Source organism: Vigna unguiculata, chromosome 8 (assembly GCF_004118075.2).
Source record: "Vigna unguiculata cultivar IT97K-499-35 chromosome 8, ASM411807v1, whole genome shotgun sequence".
Classification (NCBI taxonomy): domain Eukaryota; kingdom Viridiplantae; phylum Streptophyta; class Magnoliopsida; order Fabales; family Fabaceae; genus Vigna; species Vigna unguiculata.
In genome coordinates, this window is record NC_040286.1 from 11385548 (window position 1) to 11395937 (window position 10390).

Sequence of the window (10390 nt, forward strand, 5' to 3'; positions counted from 1 at the left end):
TTTTGAGTGGTTGGACGAATGGCCTGAGTATAAACAATACATACTTGATAGAAAAATCTCATATCATTGTTCCATTATACCAAAGAATACACAAGTAGATTGGGGTCCAAAACCATTTAAATGTTTAGAAGTGTCACACATTAATATGACATTTAGAGATTTAATGAAATGGAAATGAGAAGAATATAAAACACAAGGCAATGGAATGTTGGTAATAAAAGAAAAATTCAAAACGAAGAAATACGAATTAAAGGTTTGGAACATGGGAAGTTTTTAGGAGTAGATAATAATATAACACATGCATTTTCTATTTTCTAAAATACTGAATTGTAATACTACTAAAGTTTTGTTTTGGTAATCAGGGATGATAGTGGGGGATAATCCAAAAAAATAAGTCTTTTGACAACCTAGGATCAATAGAATCCAAAAGAAGTTGTCCAAGTGAAAAGGGAGGAACTTATTGCAAGATAGATATGTCTTATAAAATATGTTAGCACAATCCTACCCCTTTACTAATTTTCCTTTTTTAAAGCCTAAAAAGATGTGTGTAAGATTATTAGAAAATTACAAAGAAACTTTTTATGGCGATGGGAAAATGAAAATAGGAAAATAGCTTAGATTAGATGGGAGGAATTGTGAAAATCAAAAATGGAAAAAGGAATCGGTATAAAAGACATTGAGTTGTTCAATAAAGCTTTATTAGCCAAATGAAAATAAAAACTAGGTAAGAAATAACAAGGTCTTTGGGAAAGATATTTTGGAATCAAAATATGGATCTTTGAGAGACCTCATTGGGAAAAAGTAATCAATATATGTCTACATGGTAGAAAGACTTAAGGGAGGTATGCAGGGAGGGGAGAAAAAGGGATGAGTTTGACCAAAATATAGAATGGAAAGTAGGATCAAGTTCCATCATAAAATTATGGGAAGATAGTTGGCTTGGACTAGATCCTTTAAAGCTTAGGTTCCCTAGGTTATATTGAAATTCCATACTTGATATTGTGATAAGGAAGTTTGAGAAATTAGAAAATAATAAGTAGAAATGTAGAGTAAAATTAAGAAGGGAATGGTTTGTGTAACATCCCAACTAGGTGTCATGCGCTTTAAACCACATTGCCTAACCGTCAGGCGCCTCGCGTCTCGCAGAACCCTTGGGCACTAGCCATCGTCCGAAGGGTTGAACTTCGCCGCCAGGCACCACACCAGTACAACGAATTGTACTGCTTTCTGCTGCACTCCATCCAATCTTAAACCTCAATCACGTGATTTCTCACCTCTAGCATCAATTCTCTTAATGCTTATCTTATTGTCATTAATCTTACGCCTATAAGGTTCCCAATCTCATCATACCACTAAGTTGATCTTTTTAACTTAAAAAAAACTCACCAACTTATTAACACATGCAACTACTGCTAATTCATGACTAAGACTCACAATTTCATGACAGTATCATAATAAATCCATTCATGACCCCATCACAATTTTCCATCATGTCTTATCCTTTAAGTTGCCATATGTCCCCTATACACCAATATCTCAAGTTACTTTAAGTCAACCTTCCAATGACTAAGCCTGTGATAACCCATACCAAATCCTCCAATGATTTATACTTCAGCCGTCATACCATTGAAATTACAGATTTCCAATCAGTCTTTAGTTCTCACCCCATTTCATTAATCAAGTTTCCCTTTCCACTCTCAAGGTCCCTCAATTCAATCATTTTCACTAGATTTTTTTTCAATACCATTTAATGCTACAAATTACCACAACATCCAAACCGTACCCAGTGTGCCTAAAATTTTTTGCAGCACAGCGAAACAAATACTAATGGGTACTATAGTTTTGTATTGTATTTTTACAATTTGTTCCTAGTTTGCTATAGGTGTAGGGGTCTACTTTTAAACATGTGTGTGAGACCCTTGTGATCGCCAAATACATGTTTGAGTGAATTTAGTTTCATGAATGCACAATAGCAATTAGAACAACTTTTTAAATTATATATGGTATATTGGAAATCGATAGAAATTAAATTAAACCTCTTTTTGTTTCTTTTATAAGGCACAATATTAAATGTTAATAAATCATAAAATATAAAATAAAATATAGTAAAGAATAAAAAAATCTATTAAGATATTTTTTTTTTATTGTCTTCTAAGTTTTTTAAATATGGTATTGATCTCTCTCTCATTTGTTTTCTTTTATTTGTAAAAAGAAAAACTTATTATTTTTGCTCTTATTTCTCCTATATTCTCTTCCATTATTCAACAATATTTTTTTTATCTCACTTAATAGTGAAATATTAGTTTAATTATTATCATTATTTTTTATCTCACAAGTCTATTCAATTTTTTATGAATATAGAAGAAAAAGTATTGTAGTATGTTTTTTTCATAACCGATTTTATCAACCATGTCAATCTTTGCCGAAAAGAGTAAAATCAATTAATTTTTTCTTAATTGATCGTTTAACTCGTCTTATTTTAAGTCTACATGTTTCTTCCTTTCCAAAATAAAAATCATCTTCTGTCATGGAAGACATTTTTTTTGTCGACAATATGGTTATTTACATTAAAATAGAAATACCTACAAATTTTTGTTATGATTCAATTATTAGTGGTGGTCAAGAATTTCAAGGACAAAATGACAATCATTTATATATTGTGATTTATTTAATAGTTACCGTTATATTAATGATATATTCAAATTTATTAAATGACAATCATTTATACACTGTGATTTCTTTAATAGTTACCTTTATACTAAATGATATATTCTAATTTATTGCATTAGTGACAGTAATTAAGTATACAAATTTTGAATGAATTATTTTGGCTCCCCCAACAATATTGGTCAAGATCTGCCACTGAATATATTATTTACCAACCCAAAACACATGTCTAGAAATAATAATTGATCGTCATAAAAGACCACTTCATAATCTTGTTGAGCAGCAAAGAAGTTTCTAAATTCAAAAACATGAAACACTTTTCATTTAAAAAAAAATTCTAGAAGACAAATTTAATTTTACTTGACCATCCATCAATTTCTGATATGAAGATTTTTTTTATCAACACATAGATGATCATAAGCATGATATCAAACAATTCATTTTAATTTCATGTTATAAACAATATTTTTAAATTCATAAATCTGATAAAAATATTTATTATCAGTCATTTTTTTCATATAAATATCAAGATAATTTTTTTCCTTGCAAATGCATAATTTCATAACTCGATAATAGTTTTAGTATGACAAACATTTTATAATTGTTTTCATACAAAACACTTAAAATATATTCATAATCTAGAACATCTCTATCAAATGTAAGAGTATAAGATATTAAATCATAAATTAGTATAATAGGAAAAGCATTAGCTTTAGACATCACAACAAATTATTCAATGAACCAAAATTTTATTTATCCATAATTTCATTTATTGTTACCAATAGAAATAGAAACAATTATACACATAAATTTTTAGATTTAGTTGAGTCTGATTTAATTATAACCATAACAAACACATTAGTTCATAAAAAGTGTTTTCAATCATCTCCTCTATATTGTCTTTCATGTTAGGAATGAATAAGAATTTTCTCTCTAAGAATGTTAGAAAATGATTAAACAAATAATACTATTAATGATTAAAATATGAAATAATATAATAATAATTATTAGAGCAATAATAACACACACACACACGCGCGCACACACACACACATACACACACACACACACACACACAGAAATAGTCTGTCTGGGTTGAAGCACATATAATGTCATCCTTAAATGCGTTCCTCTCCCAAGATACAACAAACCCGTCAGATTGATCGAGTGCAGCAAAGGATCTTCAAACATTACGAACATCGATGTCTTAAAGATAATATAGAGAAGAAAAGAATAACATTTTTAAGAGAAGTCTACTGTTTGTTGTTGTGTCTTTCCCTATACACCTATGGGATATTTATCAGTAGAAAAAACATACAAAGGAGTAAATTGTATTAAGAAATATAGTAGTTAATCATAAATGATATTAACCCATAAAATTAAAAGTTTATGAAAGTAGAATTTTTATTTTTATTATTTATTTTTTAAATTATATTAAAATATTTCCAAAAGGAAGGGTGTATGGATTTTAATTATGAACATAGGAATTAAATTATATTTAGACAAGAAAAAATAGATTTAGAAGAAATATTTACTTTCCCATAATTAAATATTTGGATCCCGATGAAATATAAAGTTTGATTCTTTACCCAATTTTAATGCATTCATACAGTCACTTAGAAAATAAAACAATAACCACATATTAAAGACTAAGTAGGGAACAAAAATTCTTATTGGTAGTAGTACTTTGCCTGATAACAACCAGAAATTCTTGGGTCTCAAATCTAAGAAGATTGGTTGTGCGATGGATTTCTGCACATGGGAAGATAACTTCAATAGTTTGTAATTGGGTTAAAACACCCAAATAAATAAATAAATAAATAAATAAATATATATATATATATATATATATATATATATATATATATTATATATATATATAATTCTAAAAAACCACCTTGGACGTCAATATTTTTTTCTTTCTGTATATATGTTACTATGCCACCTGGTTCAAATGTTTCCACCTCAACTTTAATTGTAATTCTTACACTATTTCCGACACCCATCAAATATCCTTAAGTTTGACTCTAGTATGCCAAGTAGATTCATTTACACAATAAATAACATGAATCAATATTCCTCTATCCATAATTTACAAGAAGAAACAAAATCTTTTAATGATAACAAAGGTTTCTCAATAAAAAAAATATTCTCAACAGAAAAGTAACCGTATCAAAAAATTATTAAAAAATATTTTTAACGATAAATGACAACTAGAAAACATATATCAATAATTATCATAAATATTAAATATCGACAAATATATAAGTTAATAATTATGCAATTGCGCTTCTTTTAAAAAGACAAATATTAAATACGTGTAGTCTCCTTCAAAGATTAAGATGTTTATGTCTGTAACGTTTGAATTAATATAAGCCACACAAATACGAATGTCAAGTCTTTGTAAGTATCAATTCGTCGCGTGCTCGACCTCAGTACTCTAATTTAAATTCTCATTATTTTCAAAATTTATTTTTAATTTACATATGAATTAATTTAAATTCAGATGAATTAGTTTTTTTTTTTATAATTTAAGATAAAGTTCATTATGTGGATAAAGTTCATTATTTTAAATCTTATTTTTATGCTCTAAAATTCATATTTTACTCTTAAAATTTTTTTTTATTAGAATGTCATCAATTTAAATTAAATCACTATAAAAATGATTGTTATATATTAATTGTGGTTTATATTAAACGATAAGAGTTATTTTTTATTTTTATATTTTGTAATATTATTTTTAATTAATCACAAAAATTCTCATATTTTTTAAGACAAAAAAAGTTAAATAAAAAAAATATTTTTAAAATATTTACTAAAAAAAATAAAAAACATAATTAGAAACTACAATACAAGATATTTCAATCTGTGTTTTGTGTCATACCCGTATATGATATTTTATAATAATTTACTGATAATTATAACTATATAATAAATAAACTAATAATACCTTTTTAAGACAATAATTTATAAAATTTTATGTTAAAAATGTTTAATATATTAAATTTTAATTTGAATTGATACAATAATTATTATTATTATAAATTTTAGTTTGAATTGATATAATAATAATAATTATATATTTATCATGTATTTAAAAATTTATATATATTTTTTAATACGTATATATTAAGTTTTATATTTTATTCTTTTTAAAATAAATGTATCGATGTATTATATGTATATATCATATATATCATTGAAACATACAAATTTATTGATTATAAAATTCAAATTTATTGATATGAAGTAGGTTTAATTTAATATAAATTCATAAAACCTGGGATTGTGCACATATTGCAACAATGAGACCGAAGGAGATGCAGAAGCAACTGACCAGACTGACCGTGCTGTTACTCATGGCTTTAGAAGCAGCCAGCCAAGCCCTGCGCGGCTGCCCGAACTCCTGCGGAAGTGTTTCCATTCCATATCCATTCGGCATCGGCAATTCAAACCACACCGGTGCAAACTGTTTTCTGATGAAAGAATTGAATCTCACATGCACAAACTCAACCTTATATCACGGTCAAGGTAACATCCAAATTCTCAACATAAGCCTCGCCGGTAAAATCGACATGCTCGTCCACATCTCCGAGGTTTACAAAAACGAATCGTTGGGAAAAAAATATAACATAGGTAACCGTCCCAGATTCAGTGTGCCGGTTTTCACCATTTCTAGTGAGGACAACAAGTTCGTAACCGTAGGCTGCGACACCTACGGCTATGTCAGCAGTATCCGCAAGGTTACAGAATTTTCAACAGGGTGCTCGACCAGATGCAACACCTTAGAGATCGTTGAAAGCATGCAGAGAAGCGGAAACTGCACCGGCATAGGGTGTTGCCAGGTCGACATTCCTCCTGGCATGAAGAACATCACTTTTCGAGCTTTCTCCTTCTACAATTTCAATTCCACTTCCGATTTCAACAAGTGTGGCTACTCCTTCGTCGTCAAAAACGGCAACTACACCTTTTCCGTCGATCATTTAAAAGGCGTCCCGTTCAATATGACACCTCTTGTCATGGAATGGAGTGTTGGAAAGGACACGTGCGACATTTCCAAACAAAGAACAGATTATGCATGCAAGAATAATAGCGACTGTGAGAACTCGCCATTTGATGATGGTTACCGATGCAAATGTAAACCAGGCTTTCAGGGAAACGCATACCATCCCGATGGTTGCCAAGGTAATTCAATAATTTATTACTTTCTTATCCTAACATTTAGACAAATTTAATAACTAATTTTTTTTAGTCTATTAGCTTACCCATTTTTTCTTAACCTATGATTAGTGTAAACATTCTGATTTTTAATCGTTTATTCCGATTGAATAATAATATTTTGATTAACTCTTTTTTTATCATTTTTAACATACGATTCCATTTTTAGATCATTATATCACACAATTAAAAAAAATCAAAACAAATAATTAAAAAATTATTGAAATGATGAATTAAAAATAAATAAATTTTTTTTCCAATTAGATCGTAATCACAATCAAACAAAATATATTAATTATTAATTCCCAATTCATTAGACCTGTTTATGTCAAACATCATCATCCTTGATAACTTATTATTTGATGTCAAGTTTTTTATTCTGAATCTTCTTTCTCTTTCCTTCTTATTCAACTTAAAATTTTAAAATAGAAAATTTGTAAGTTTTTCTTTATATATATATATATATATATAAAGAAAATATATATATATATATATATATATATATATATATATATATATATATATATATATATATTATTCGGGTGTCTTATTTAATGTGTCATTTAGATTTTTAATTTGATTTTGTTTGTAGACATTCTGGAGTGTTCAAATGGCGAACACAATTGCAGTAGTAAAGAGTATTGTCGTGAAACTAATGGCTCTTTCGAATGTCACCCAAGGGCTGATACATTTATGGGGATCGTCATCGGTAAGCAAATAATAAATTCATCTCAGTTTTCTTTTTCTTCCCTTAAGCCACCGATCATTTTAGTTAGAAGGCAGGTTATATTTTAACAATTTTGTTTTTTAATTTAACTCTCCCATAACTCATTTTATTAATTTTTATTGAATATTTTAATTTATACTTCCCAATATTTTAATATTAATGTATAGTTGTCTTAAAAAAATGTTATTCAACACAGAATTAATAAACTAAGTTGTGTGGTTATATGAAAAGAAAGTGTTACTATGAAACCTTTAAGAAAAAAAATACTCAATTAATAGATAATATATAATAGTTTAATTTTTTACCTTAAAATAATATTATGTTATTAAAGTAAATGTTCACGGTAAGAAAAAAATTATTTTAATGGATATTTGATTTTACGTTATCCAGAGTTAAAACCTCGACCAAGGCATTTACTCGAGGTTGCAGTTTCCCTTGCTTAATCATTCATCGGAAGTGTATTCATTGGGATTTATATTTTAATAGTGTTAGTCGGAGAACATTTTATTTTTTTAAAAGATATTAAACTATATTTTCTTATATAAAAAAAGTTGGGTTATTAAAATTATATCACTCTTGTATAATTGCTTTATTCATATTCATATTTTGGTAACAGGTGCATGCGTAGGATTAACTGTTAAGTTTATAGGGGTTTCTTGGTTGTACTTGATGTACCAGAAAAGGAAAGTCTTAAAATTAAAGCACAAGTTTTTTCAGCAGAATGGAGGTATCATTTTGAGACAACAACTCTCCAAAATAGAAGACTCGTCTAAAACCACTACAATTTTTAGTGTAGAACAACTTAATAAAGCGACCAAAAATTTTGATGAGAGCTTAATCATCGGTAAAGGAGGTTATGGTACAGTTTTCAAAGGACTTCTCTCAAATAACAAAGTTGTAGCTATCAAAAGGTCCAAAATAGTGGATCAGAGACAGGTAGAACAATTCATCAATGAGGTCATTATACTATCACAGATTAATCACAGGAATGTGGTCAAACTCTTAGGATGTTGTCTTGAGACAGAAGTTCCTTTACTGGTCTATGAATTTGTTAACAATGGCACCCTTTTCGAATATTTACATAACCAAGGCCAGAAATTCAATGTGTCATGGAAAACACGTCTAACGATAGCTACAGAAGTAGCCGCAGCTCTGTCATATCTACACTCAGCAGCTTCTATACCCATCATCCACAGAGATGTGAAGACTGCTAACATACTCTTAGATGACACTTACACTGCCAAAGTCTCTGACTTTGGAGCTTCAAGATTTGTTCCACTTGACCAAACTGCAATAGCAACAATTGTTCAAGGAACCTTTGGATATTTAGATCCAGAGTACATGCAATCAAGTCAATTGACAGAAAAAAGTGATGTCTATAGCTTTGGTGTGGTGCTTGTAGAACTGTTAACAGGAGAGAAACCTTTTTCTTTTGACAGGGCAGAAGAGAAACGAAGTCTTACATTTTACTTTCTGCATGGATTAAAAGAGGATCGTTTGTTTGATGTTCTTCAAATGGGTCTTTTGGATGAAGATAACCAGCAGGAGATTATGGAGGTTGCTATTCTTGCTTCCAGGTGTTTGAAGCTTATAGGGGAAGAAAGGCCTGGTATGAAGGAAGTGGCAATGATATTGGAGGGACTAAAATCTTATGGAGAAAAACCCTTGGATCAATACCAGGAAAGACTTCGGGGAGAGTCAATACTTGCTTCATGAGGCACAAAACTCTTATGACCATGGTGATAGTTGTGGCCAACAAAATATTCGATATGATAGGTCAAGAGAACTTCAGTTAATTGACTTTGGCAATGGAAGATAATCAAGCGGACACGTCACAACATGTATTTTCACTTTAGTGTATTTCAATGAATATATTTCTTCAGTCATCATTTCATGTAGTTAAGAAGGTTATGATTCGAATAAGGAATTTTGTCTATATTTCTTGTAACATATTTCTAACTTTTGCCCAATTTGTTGACTCATTTTAACAGTTTCGTTGCCATATTTTATTTACTCTTATCTACTAGAGAAAAAGTAACTTTCGATTCATATTGTTTCAGAAATTTCTTACAAATGTATTAGTAGTTACATGATTGTATTGCAAGTCTATGTATGAGTATTTCATAAACATGATTTAAGAACAAATACCTTTTGAGAAATAGAAAATCTACACTTTGTTTTGGATGAAAACAAATATGATATTTTTTGTGGATTTACATTAATATCCTCTTTTATGTTTCCAAATGTTAGACTAGAGTGCATTGACAAATTCAACACTCTTTTATTGGCAATTGTTGTTTATCAAAGACAAAAAGGTCCAACTTCACAGGTTTGGTGTGCAATGTATCCCTAGGTTGTCTTAAGTCAAGTTAGAATAATATATTGTTCCCATTATAAATTCTTAGAGTAAAAGTCCAATTCTCTTATTATTTTCATTAAGCATTTAAATATAACAAAGCATAAAATATGAAGTTATGTTTGATAGACGTTGTATAAATAATGAGTATGTTTTGTTTGATAGAGGATAAAACATCATAATTTTTCCATTAAGTTTGATAAGTGAATAATGATGATTAGACGAAAAGTACTATTAAACATATTAAGATCACATGAACTTAAAGAATATTTAGAAAGCTAAAATTTGTGATACAATAAATATCTTCACCATCTGTCGTCAAGAGATCCGACCCAAATACAAATTTCATTCAAATATCTCTTAAGATATGATGTAAAGTTGAAATGTCTACTAACTTTTCTAACATAAGCATATGCTCACTA

The 10390-nt window shown here is 28.9% G+C and overlaps 1 pseudogene; it reads left to right on the forward strand.

Moving 5' to 3' along the window:
- Positions 1-5978: 5978 nt before the first annotated feature.
- On the forward strand, positions 5979-9605 carry LOC114193670 (annotated as a pseudogene).
- The last annotated feature ends 785 nt before the right edge of the window (positions 9606-10390 follow it).